The sequence below is a fragment of the Ictidomys tridecemlineatus genome, unplaced genomic scaffold, assembly GCF_052094955.1.
Source record: "Ictidomys tridecemlineatus isolate mIctTri1 unplaced genomic scaffold, mIctTri1.hap1 Scaffold_82, whole genome shotgun sequence".
NCBI lineage: Eukaryota > Metazoa > Chordata > Mammalia > Rodentia > Sciuridae > Ictidomys > Ictidomys tridecemlineatus.
This window is the reverse complement of record NW_027526077.1, coordinates 233,166-244,954: the sequence shown is the minus strand read 5'-3', so window position 1 is coordinate 244,954 and position 11,789 is coordinate 233,166.

Below are 11,789 nucleotides of genomic sequence, written 5' to 3'. Positions count from 1 at the left end.
CAGCATTAGGCACACTCACAACCAAGACCTTTGCTTGGATGCCTAGCAAGAAAATGACACTTTTGAGAGGGCGGGGCAAGCCCTGGCACCTGAAGGCTGCTGGTGAGGAGCTGGTTTGCCCTTACTTGATGCTGTCCTAAAACTTGGTTCCATGGTAACTGAACCACACAGGTCTGGAAAGCTTATGTGTCTCTTCTTCTTGGCTCAGAATTCATCTGTTCAGCTCTTTCCCTGTGTCTTTTGCTTTTCTGGTGCACATACACACAAACCCACAATTACACACACACACACACACACACACACACAACTACATTTCAACTTTTTCTCTCATAAGCTCATTCTCCATTCAGATACACTGAGTCACATGCCTAGTGCCCACCCCCCTTAAAAATGTTAATGAACACAGTACCTTTTTTATTATCTATTTTTTTTACATGGTGCCAAAGATCAAACCCAGTGCCTCACATGTGACAGGCAAGCACTCTACCACTGAGCCACAATCCTAGCTCCCAGTGCCCCCACTTTTCCCCTTTTTGTATTTTATTGGAGACAGGATCTCACTGAGTTGCTTTGGGCCTCACTAAGTTGCTAAGGCTGGCTTTGAACTCATAATCCTCTTGCCTCAACCTCCCAAGCCACTGGGATTACAGTTGTGTGTTACCATACCTGGCTTTCATGTTGTTTTAAGTCACTAAGTTTGTTGTAATTTGTGACGGTAGCAATAGAAAACTAATATACTTGGGGATCATTATTGCATATAAGCATTTTCATCCCTCTCCCCTGTAAATTCTGAACCCATAGGTCTGAGTTGGGAGTACAGTCATCTGTTTTATAACCCCAGCCAAATTCTGCACCACTGCTTTTCTGATAACAGACCTCCATATGCTTTGGCTACAAGTGTGGAGATGTGATTGGCCACCATGGCACTCCATTGCCCTGGAGCTTGAACCTGGTCAACATATGAACCTATGGCTCACATTGGCCAATCACAAGCCTTCTCTGAGAATTTATATCTGAAAATCAGAAGAGATGAGTGTTGTTTCTTTGGGCTGGAATTTGGTTGAAGACTCAAAGATGCCATGCTAGGACTGTCTGCTGTGCCTGGCGGTGATCTTCTCTGACTAGATGGAGAAAGCAAATCTGCAGTGGGAAAGAAGATAGATAATAAACAGAGGGAAGCAGAGTCGAATGTTGAGAGAGAGAGAGAGAGAGAGAGAGAGAGAGAGAGAGAGAGAGAGAGAGAGGAAAAACCCTAGTCCTTTGAGCCTCTAGACCCAGATGCATGTGTTACTAATACTATCGCTATTCTTTTGACCTATGAAAAATCAATAAACCCTGATATCATTCATGTTCATTGAACTGGTTCTTAGTTCCTTGAAATATAAAGACTTCACCTAGTCTGCCTTTCTCTCCACCTACTTCTGTGTCCAACATCAACCACTTCGTCCTTGACTGTGCTAGTGTACCCTAGTCTTATCAGAATTTATATACAAATTGCGTGGAGATTTTAGTCTTTGGTGTCTGCCACTCATTCTAATGCCTTTACAGAACTCTTTCTTGCTCAACCACATACACTTTCCAGCAACTGCATGTTCAGGCTGACTTCTTCTCTTCCTCCTTCACTACCTTCTACTCTTCCTTCTTTTGTGCTGCTGAGGATCAAAACAGGGACCTTGTGCAGCTAGGTTCATGCTCTAGCCCTGAGCTACATTCCCAGCCCCTCTTTCTTCTTCTGATTCCTACTCCTTTACATCTATTTGATGACAAGAAATTCTGAAATTCTCTTCCAGTGAAAACAAATGCTGCAAAACCCATATGATTGCTTTTGTTCAAGGTTTTGTTCTACAAAATACCTTCTGTTTTAAATTTTGTGGGGGGTTATAGGCATCTTTAGCTTAAAGTGAGTAGTAAAAAGGTTGAGTATTAATTAGAAGATTCTCCCCCCACTTACTTCTAGGAACTTCCAGTTACTTCATTGATGATTCTTGCCTGTCTTTCATTTCTAAAGTTTCTGAGCTCTAGAAGATGCAGGTAATCATACACTATTATCTAAAAGATTTGCCTGGTGTAAATCCTCATTTCCAGGAAGATGGGCCTATAGAAAATACAAGGTGGGATTTACCATAGACTTTACTAGAGGTCGTCTTTGCTAAAACCACCATTTGTAAGTACGATCAGGTTCTTTCTTGATTTGGGCTGTAAAACTTGGTAAAAGTAAATGGAAATTCCTATTATTTCCCTCTGCAAATAAAATGGAAAGGACACTTGGTGACTAATCAGGACACATAAATATATCAGGTTTATCATGATTTATCACAATTTACAATTTATCACAATTTAGTAAATGTACACAGGTCAGTTAATACCTATTGCTTCTAATTTCTTCATCTTTAACATGGAATTTGTGATATTCCCCTGCCTATTTAACTGACTGAGTGGTTGTAAATTTAAACTAAGTACATAAATGTAAATTGCTATTATATACTATAAGAATGTAAGGTAAAATTATAATGCCCTAGTCCTAGACATCTTTATTCAAGCCTGGGACTATAGTATTGTGTGTTTCCTACTTACCAAGATTGAAAAAGTACAGCCAGGCATGGGAACTCACACCTTTAATCCCAGCAACTTGGGAGGCTGAAGCAGGAAGATGGCAAGTTCAAGGCAAACCTGGGCAAACTTAGTGAGACTCTATCTCAAAACAAAATTTAAAACTGGCTGAGGATGTGACTCAGTAATAGAATGTCCCTGGATTCAATCCCCACAAAAATAAAGAAGGAAAGAAATGCTTCTTATAAACCAGTTAATCAATATCCATACATTATAAGTTAAGAATTGTGCAAGCCTACATATTCAGCAACAGCAAATTTGTAACATTAGGATACTCCTATATGCAAATGGTTAAAGATTCAAAGTAGGGAAGTACATAACAATCTAAATAGATGCTACAAATTTCTGCAAAACATGACTAAAAATGCTCTTCAGCAGATGCTTCAAAAATCTCTCTGAATTACAGCTTTTGAACAAAACAGAAAAAAATATTAGATTTGGACCACAGATCTCTAAAATTCCCTCCTCCCCCACAACTGTCTTTACTTAGTACTAAATTTAGAGCAGTTGGAGAAACCAGCAAGCAAGACAATGCTTGCATCTGCTAATAAATTAATACTGCTGAGCCAAGCAAGTAGAAAAACCTCAAGGGGTCTGTACATGTTAGCACAGCTACAAATAATGCAAGCATTCCTGCTTTTGAGGAATTTATAATGTACACAATTTAGACATAATAGTGTTTACTAATACTTATTGAGGTCTTTGTTAATACTTATTAAGGACTTCTCAATTCATTGAAGCTTCCCAACAACCCTGTAAAATAGTTATATTATCCAGTTTATATATAAAGTATTAATTACTGTAATTTCAAAGCCAGCCTGGGAAATTTAGTGAGACCTGTTATCAAAGTGAACAGTAAAAGGTGCTGGGGATGTGGTTCCTTTGTACCATGCTCCTGGTTTGAGACTCTAGTCACATACAAAAAAAAAATCCATAAAAGATGATTTTGATCCAGGATGATTCAATACATGCAAATCAATAAAACTAATACATCACATATAGAATCAACAGCAAAATTACATAATCATTTAAGAAGCGGCAGGAAAAGCCTTTGACAAATTCAATGGCCCTCATGACAAAGCCCTGAGAGATTAGAAATAGGAGAATTTTATTAAAATAAAGACCAATTATACCAAATCCAAAGCCAATAGTAAAATGAAGAAGAATATTTTCTCTAAATTCAGGAAATACACAAGGATGTTCATTGCTGCCAATCTCACTAATCACAGTACTTAAAATTTTAGAAAAAGAGAAAGAAATAAAAGGGATTCAAATAGGAAAGTTAAAATGTTAAAGTATTTCCATATGCAAATGATTTAGTCCTATTCTTAGAAGAACATAAATAATATATTATGAAAATTCTACTTTGATGAATGAATTCATCAGAGTAACAGGATACAAAATAAACATATAAAAATAAACTGTTTGTCTATATACCATAGCAAACCTAGAGAGAATAAAGCAAGAGTAATAGCTCATTCAAATAACTTTAAAATAGCTAGGAATAACCCTAAACAAGAAAGTGAATGACCTCTTCAAGAAAAATTACACATTGAAGAAAAAAATAAGAAAACAATAGGAAGTAAAAAGATCTGCTATGTTTATAGAGAAGCAGAATTAATATTGTGAAAATGGGCATAGTACCATAAATGAATTATAGATTCCATGTATTCCCATTTAAATTCAAATGATATTGTTTGCAGAAATGGGGGGAAATAACTACTTATAAATTTGTATGGAAGAAAAACAAACAAACAAAAATACTTAGACAAAGTGATACTGATCATAAGAGAAACAATGGATAAACCACAATGTCCAATTTCAAAATATAAAACAGAGCCATAGTAATAAAAACCATGGTCCTGGTGTAAAGAAAGACTGATAGACCAATGGATAGAAAAGAAGTCAGAGAGCAAACCCAGGGGTACAGTCATGTGATACTAGGCAAAGAGACCAAAAACATATTTTGGAGAAAAGACAAACAACATTTTAGAAATAGTGTTGGAAAAACTGGATATCTATATGTAAAAGAAGAAACCTAGATGCCTATTTTCTAACACTGTACAAGAGTTTATTCAGAAAGGACTAAAGACATATGTACCAGACTAGAAGGTTTACAAATACTAGAAGAAAATATATGGAAAACACTTCAGTACGTAGGCAATAACTTCCTGAATAGAGCCCCCTACAGCTCAGAAAATAAGAGCAACAATGGATAAGAGAGGGTGCATCAAACTGAAAAATTCCTGCATAGTAAGTGAAACACAAAACAGTAAGAAGTGGTAGCCTCCAGAAATGGAGAAAAGCTTTGCCAGCTATTCTTCTGACAGAGGATTAATATCCTAAAAATATTAATGCAAATATCTTACTACCAGAAAAACAAAAACCTTTTCAATAAATGAGCAAATGCACATCTGGTTCTCAAAATAAGAGATACAAATGGCCAACACTTCAGGGGAAAAAAAAAACATAACATCTTTATCAATCGGGAATATGCAAATCAGAACAACATCAAGCTCCCATTTTCCACCATTCAAAAAAGCAATCATCAAGAAGGCAAATAATACTGGGAAGATGAGGAGAAAAATCTCTTACATGTGAATGGCAAGAACATAAATTACTATATCACTATGGAAATTCATATGAAGGCTACTCAAAAACTGAACATAGAACTACTTTATTATTCAAATATACTACTCAGTACTTACCAGAAAATATTAAAGTCAGCTTATTTTAGAGATATACATGTGCCCATCTTGCCATGACACTATTAATAATAGGCAAGTTATAGAATCAGGCTAGATGCTAGTTAATAAAAGAATGGATAAAGGAAATGTGGTATATATAAACAAGGAAGATTTCTATGCATAGAGAACAACAAAACTAAGTTAATTTTAGGAAAATGAATAAAACAGGGAAGCATAATGTTAAATCATATAAGCCAGACTCAGGAAAATAGTATCATATATTTCTCTCACATGGAAAACTAGAGGTGGAAATGTTCAACATTAAAATAGATGAATAATAAATTTTATCCATTAGCTCTTCACAACTGAAATAAAAATAAAGTAATTTAAAAACAAAAGATATCATTTACACTTAACCTTATTTTAGCTTCTTCAAGATATTTGCAAATATATTTCCTAACCTGGAATAGTTTATAAAAATTGTAGTGTTTTACAATAAACATTAAAGTAAGTAAATACAGAAACATCTAAAATTTGAAATTTCAAAATTTGACATAGAATCTATATATTTTAAGAAACTATAATGGAAAAACAACAATTCTGAAACTAAAGTATTACCATACAATTATTGAGTGTTTCTGTTTCCAGAACTGGTTATTACTTTGCACACACCATTTATTCTTTGACTAAATGAAGAGTAAATTTTTAGATAATTTTATTACCTCAAATTTCTTTAGAATTTTTATTGGTTCTTTTCAGTTATACGTCAAAATAGAAGTGATATACTAGAATATAATTATAAAAGCATGGAATATAATTTGTTCTAATTCAGGACCTAGTACTTCCTTCTGTTCTTCTAATCTTTCTGCTATTTACTTAGATTTTTTTAAAATTACTGTCACTTTTAGTGGATAGACTCAAAGTATGGATATGCAAGCCATTTTAATATAAGTATTAAGATACAGATTCTAGATTTCTGGGTTGCCATAGTTCCCAATATTACTTTAGTATAAATATGGAGCCATGGAAAGAAATAGAGAATATAGGTCTCCTCAAATGCTATGATACCAAAATATCAAGGGTCCAAGTAAAAAAAGAAAAGTTATGTGCAATGTATATTATATATTCCAAACTAATGGCACCAGGGAAATTCAACAATTTTATAAAAATTAATTTAGGCATGAGTATTGTAAGTCATGTAAGAATGATTTAAAAAACACAGTAATGAAAACTGATACAAAAAATCCTTGAATAAATATTATATTTCCTCTACAGTTAGAAAGCTGTTTCTAATGCAATTTTTCTTTCACTATGTATTTCACAGCCCATTGTTACTTCCAGCTCCCATGATCCCCAAGTACTTGAGAGAACAGTGATACAAAAAGCATTTTTTTTTTAAAAAATCAACATAATTCTTTAAAATGGATTCTTAGCAAATATTCATATAAAATATAAGAAAAAATATAGCTAAATTTTCAGCATTAACATCTTAAAACACAAAATTCAGAGCAAGAACATGAGGATTTTTACAAAAGATCACTTTACCTTAATAGGAGCTTCATAGCTGTCCCAAACCATTCCAAACAAGGAATCATCTGAGTGTGATTTTTTGATAGATCTTTAAAGCAAAAATGTATAACAAAAATGGTGAATAGTTTTCTTTTTAAAATAAACTCTTTTTAATTTAAGGTATAAGTTATTAAATGTTGTTTATTGATTGATTAATTAAAATATGACCTCCAATTAAAAAAATAGCTTGTGTTCACCTCTTTCTGACTCTACCTCTGTGAATCTATAAAATATTCAATATAGATATCAAGGCACTCTTAGTTCCAATTCAGAGCAATAGCCAATACATGAGCAGAAACAGATAATAATTTGTTCTTGCAAATTGCCTGTCTTGAAGGCTGAATTTAAAACCCAATTAATGGCTGACATTTTTTTTTCACCTGAACTGAAACAAACCTCTGGAAACACAAGACAAGATAACAAGAGGCACAGTTCTCTCTCGTGAATATCCAGGAGTCAAATACTAAGCAATGTTGTTCTTCAGCATGGAAATCACCAATAGTAATACACTATTTATTCCCTCTACCCACAAATAATGCAAAGAGTTCTCTGGAACTTTAAAAATTATTGAAAGTTAAAAAGTGAATACATATGTTATTTAGAATACCTTTGTCAGAAATATTTAAATAAATTATAAAATTGATTTTTCCTGTATAAGTCTCACTTTATTCAGGTCCTCATAAACTAGCAAGCCCTTTAAAACCTTTACAAGCACTCAGACACCCAGGGGAAAAGACTGCCAGAAAAGCAGAGTCTTGGTATTTGTACCTCTGTTTCCCTAGCTATTATGTAAATACCCTCCTTCCTCTGGAAATCCATTTCCCAGTCACTCATCTGCAAAACTCAGTGGCAGTCTCTAAACTTGAAATCTACATCCCTTGAATATTCAGATTTCTGACACAAGGTTAAACTAAATGGAGTCTCAATCATTGGCCTGTCTGAATACCTTTCCAACTACTCAACTGAAGCTTTGTAATCACTTTCCCTGCCAATCACTCCTTTGCCCAGCACTACATGTACATTTTAAGGACATCAGCAATCTGGAAAGAAAGTGAAGGTGAATGAAAACCTGTTTTGTGCCACAGATTCATGTATTCTAACAATTTCCACAGTCTGTTTCACTAGTCTTTAATCCATTCTTGCATTGCAGAGATAAAAACAGGCAAAATACAAGCTATTAAGACTTCCTCTAAATTTTGTATTAATATGCCTTTATAGAGAGCTTTTAATATTCTGTGTCCTTCATTCCTCTTTTGTGCTCATCAAACTAATCATAAACCCTAAGATTTTGGTCTCTTTTTTAAAATGCTTATTCCTACCCAACACAGTGTTGTTACTCTGGGTAAATACTTTTATAGCCCTTTCCTTCACTAGTTAAATTTTGACCCTCTACCACTATGTTCACTTAAAATTCTAGTCTAGTCCTCTTTAGTTGGGTTCCTATAGTCAATCTTCAATCTATTATTTAAAAAATCACCTTAAAAATGATAACCAGAAATGTACTGAGCTCAGAATTAAGAAACTGGAGTTTAAATCTCCTTGTTGTCATTGTTTGTACCCAGAAAACTCCCTTTAATATATTTAAGTTCCAGGTACATCCTCAAAACTATCATTTGGCTAGCATGTAGAACACATGCTGAAAGACTAGAAGGTTTCTAAAATTCATTAAAATTCTGAAATTTCTAAACTTTTGATTTGTCAAAAGAAAAAAAATATTCAATTGACAAAATAAAACAGAAACTCAAAGAGAACAAAACAGAAAATACAAATAAAAATTAAATAAAAGGTTATAGTCATAAAAAAGGAAAAAAAGTATAAAAGTAAAAGTCTTCATAAAATTGTTAGGGGTAGTAATTGAAGAGAAATTAACTGGAAAATCAGGAAGTAGAGAAATTAGAATGTCATCTAAGGATTAATATAAGTAATACAACATTGTCTAAATAATGTTATTCATAACTTTCAGTAAAATAATTTCTCTACAGCACTTGCCTGATCTTCTTGTTTATTAGAAACCATGAGGCCATAGCTCTGTGAGATTTTCCATAAAAGCTTTTGATATATTAAGAAAAAATCCTGATTACTAGTGGAACTAACTGTCAATATCAGGACAAAATCTTGGACTACAACCTGGCTTATCAGGTAAAATATAAATCAGAATTAACACACAACTGCCTTTGACTTTCTAAATTGATGATACACAATTTGAAAGTTAAAATGTGAGTATATATGTTAATTAGAATACATTTGTCAGACACATTGAAAAAATTGTAAAATTGATTTTTCCTGTATAGGTCCCACTTGGTATCAACCTGTACAATGGAACAACACAATGGAGTTGTCAGCCAGGTAAGACTACAGTCTAAACACAGGCCTAAAACTTATTAATTACACAAATATAGGACAAATAGTCAACCTCTATGAATGACAGCTCTTTATTAGTAATTAACAGATTATAATAGCACAGATACTTTCCAAGTGCTTATAAGATAACTTTAGGAAACAAGTGTTAACAGAATGTGGTGTCTGTCCCACACTAGAAATCCTTCTACCTTCACTCTCCACTTAGTTAATAGACATTTTTTATTTAAAATCTATAAATTCATACCTTCTTAATGAGTCATATTTAGGACTTTCTTTCACTACTAAATAAAACAGTAAAATATATAATTAATCAAAAACAGAAATATAAAATATAAAATTTTATGACTCTGATGTTTTGTTATAAAATGTTCCTCCAGACCCATACTCAGAGAAATTTTTAGAATTAATATTAATTGTATTGATGACAAGTAAGTAATGAATGCATTAACAACTCTTATGTTTCCCACTTTGTACTTATCAAATGTAAGGAAGAAACAACAGGAATTATAAAAGTTTGATACTTAAAAGTAAATCATTGGTTCCATAATCATAATCCTTATTAAAAGTTGCAAAAATGAAAGAAAACCTTATCATTGTCAAATAAAGTAGCATAAATATATAAGTGTCAAACAAGGGGAGACATGATGGTGAATTAGCAGGAAGTGGGGTTTCTCACAGCTCCACCATATGGGACGCAGAGAGTGAGAAAACTGTTTCTTTGTGAGGTGGGAGATAAAAACATGCCACTGATACTCAATATTGGACAGAGACCTTGAAAACTGGGGAATTTGGGGTATATAAGACAAAGATGAGAAACAGAGCTGGAGCTTAGGATCTGATGTGATTGGGGGAAATCAGTACATTAGGACAAAAAAAAGACTGAACAGTGATGCAGACAAGGGGCTAGGGTTGTGGCTCAGTGGTAGAGTGTTTGCCTAGCATGCATGAGGCACTGGTTTCAATCCATGTAAAATAAAATAAAGATACTTTGTCTACCTAAAACTAATTATATATATGATAAGGGAAGCAGACAGTCTTGGAATGCAGAATGTGGAACCACAGGGTCAAGCTATTCTACTCATTAAACTGTGGCATGAAAGTCACCACCAGTCTGCCTGGAATGTACACAGAGTTGAAGCTGGAGACATATTTAAACATCCTCACTGCAATGACACCAACTCAGACTGGGAATTTAGATCCATGTGTTGGAGCTCAGTCCGATATATAAATCTGGCAGATACCATCCACAAGACATAAACTGAGCCTAGCAAATCAGGAGAATTTCTGGCATGGACAGTATTTCTCCTGGGGGTAACACTAGTCAGATAAGCCAAAGAGAGCCTGTCCTCCTCTCTTCCCTTGACATAGCTGTGCCTAAGACCAGTAGCAGTTGCTTCAGAATCTCAATGATCAGAAGTGATGGACCTTGGTGCTTGAGGGCAGACCTAAAGAGGTAAGAAAGAACAGTACCCTGAAAAAACAGAACTGGTAAAGGACTGGCATCCCTGTCCCATGAATGTAGCCCTAGAGAGAAGAGTAAAGTGGAGTCCTAGGTGTGCACTGATTTATTAATGCCCAGTAACTCCCCATGAAGTGAAACACTTGGGGCAAAGACAGGACCTCACTGCCTCCCCTGAGAACATATTGTAGAACCTAGCATGACCTATACCCTGGGGGTGGAGCTGACAGCACCTTTCACAGCTCCCCATACCATCCCATGGAGAATGGAAACTGAGAGATGGAAAGATACTTTGGAAGAGACAGCAAGCACATACTCTCAGTAACAATCCTATTTTTTTTTCTTTTTAGTTTTTGTATGTGTATGATGGATACGTGAAGGACATTCATACACTTGTATATATTTGTTTATGCTTTCTCATTTGTACCATTCTGAAACAGTTATTTTTCCTTACTCTGTTGTTAAGGGTTAAAGTTTTCAATTAGCCTATTTTGCATTGAGTTTGTGTTCTGTTTCAAACCTTTTATTTCTTTTGTTTCTATTTCTTTTCTCTTACAAACAAATTCCATTATTCTCACTTTACCCTTTATTTCTTTTACTTGTTTTTTCTTCTTCCTCATAAACAATACATTGTATATCACTTTGCTTCTGTCCTACTCACATCTTGAAACTGCTAATCCTTTTCTCTCACCATTGCTTTTTTCTTCATAATGAACTCTATTTTTAATTTCTCCCAGAACTCTTGGTTTATAAAACTCCACACACCACCACTAATGCTAAAGCAACAATTAATACAATTGAAGTTATAGAAAACACCTATTCTTTTATTTTATGAAAGATATAACTCATGATTACTTACTGTCATTACTGATTTAAGTTGATACATTTCTGTTTATTGTGCCAACTAACTTTGTGTGAAAATAAAAATTAAGTATGCAATTTAGTTCTATATTTTTTATGCACAGTTGGTTGCAATTACTTGGCTCCCCCGCAATCTGTGAGCCAAAAGATATCTACAGGATCACTAGAAATGCACAGAATAGAAGTTCTGTTGTTAGAGATCCATTTTGATACATGAATAGACACACAAACAATATGAACAA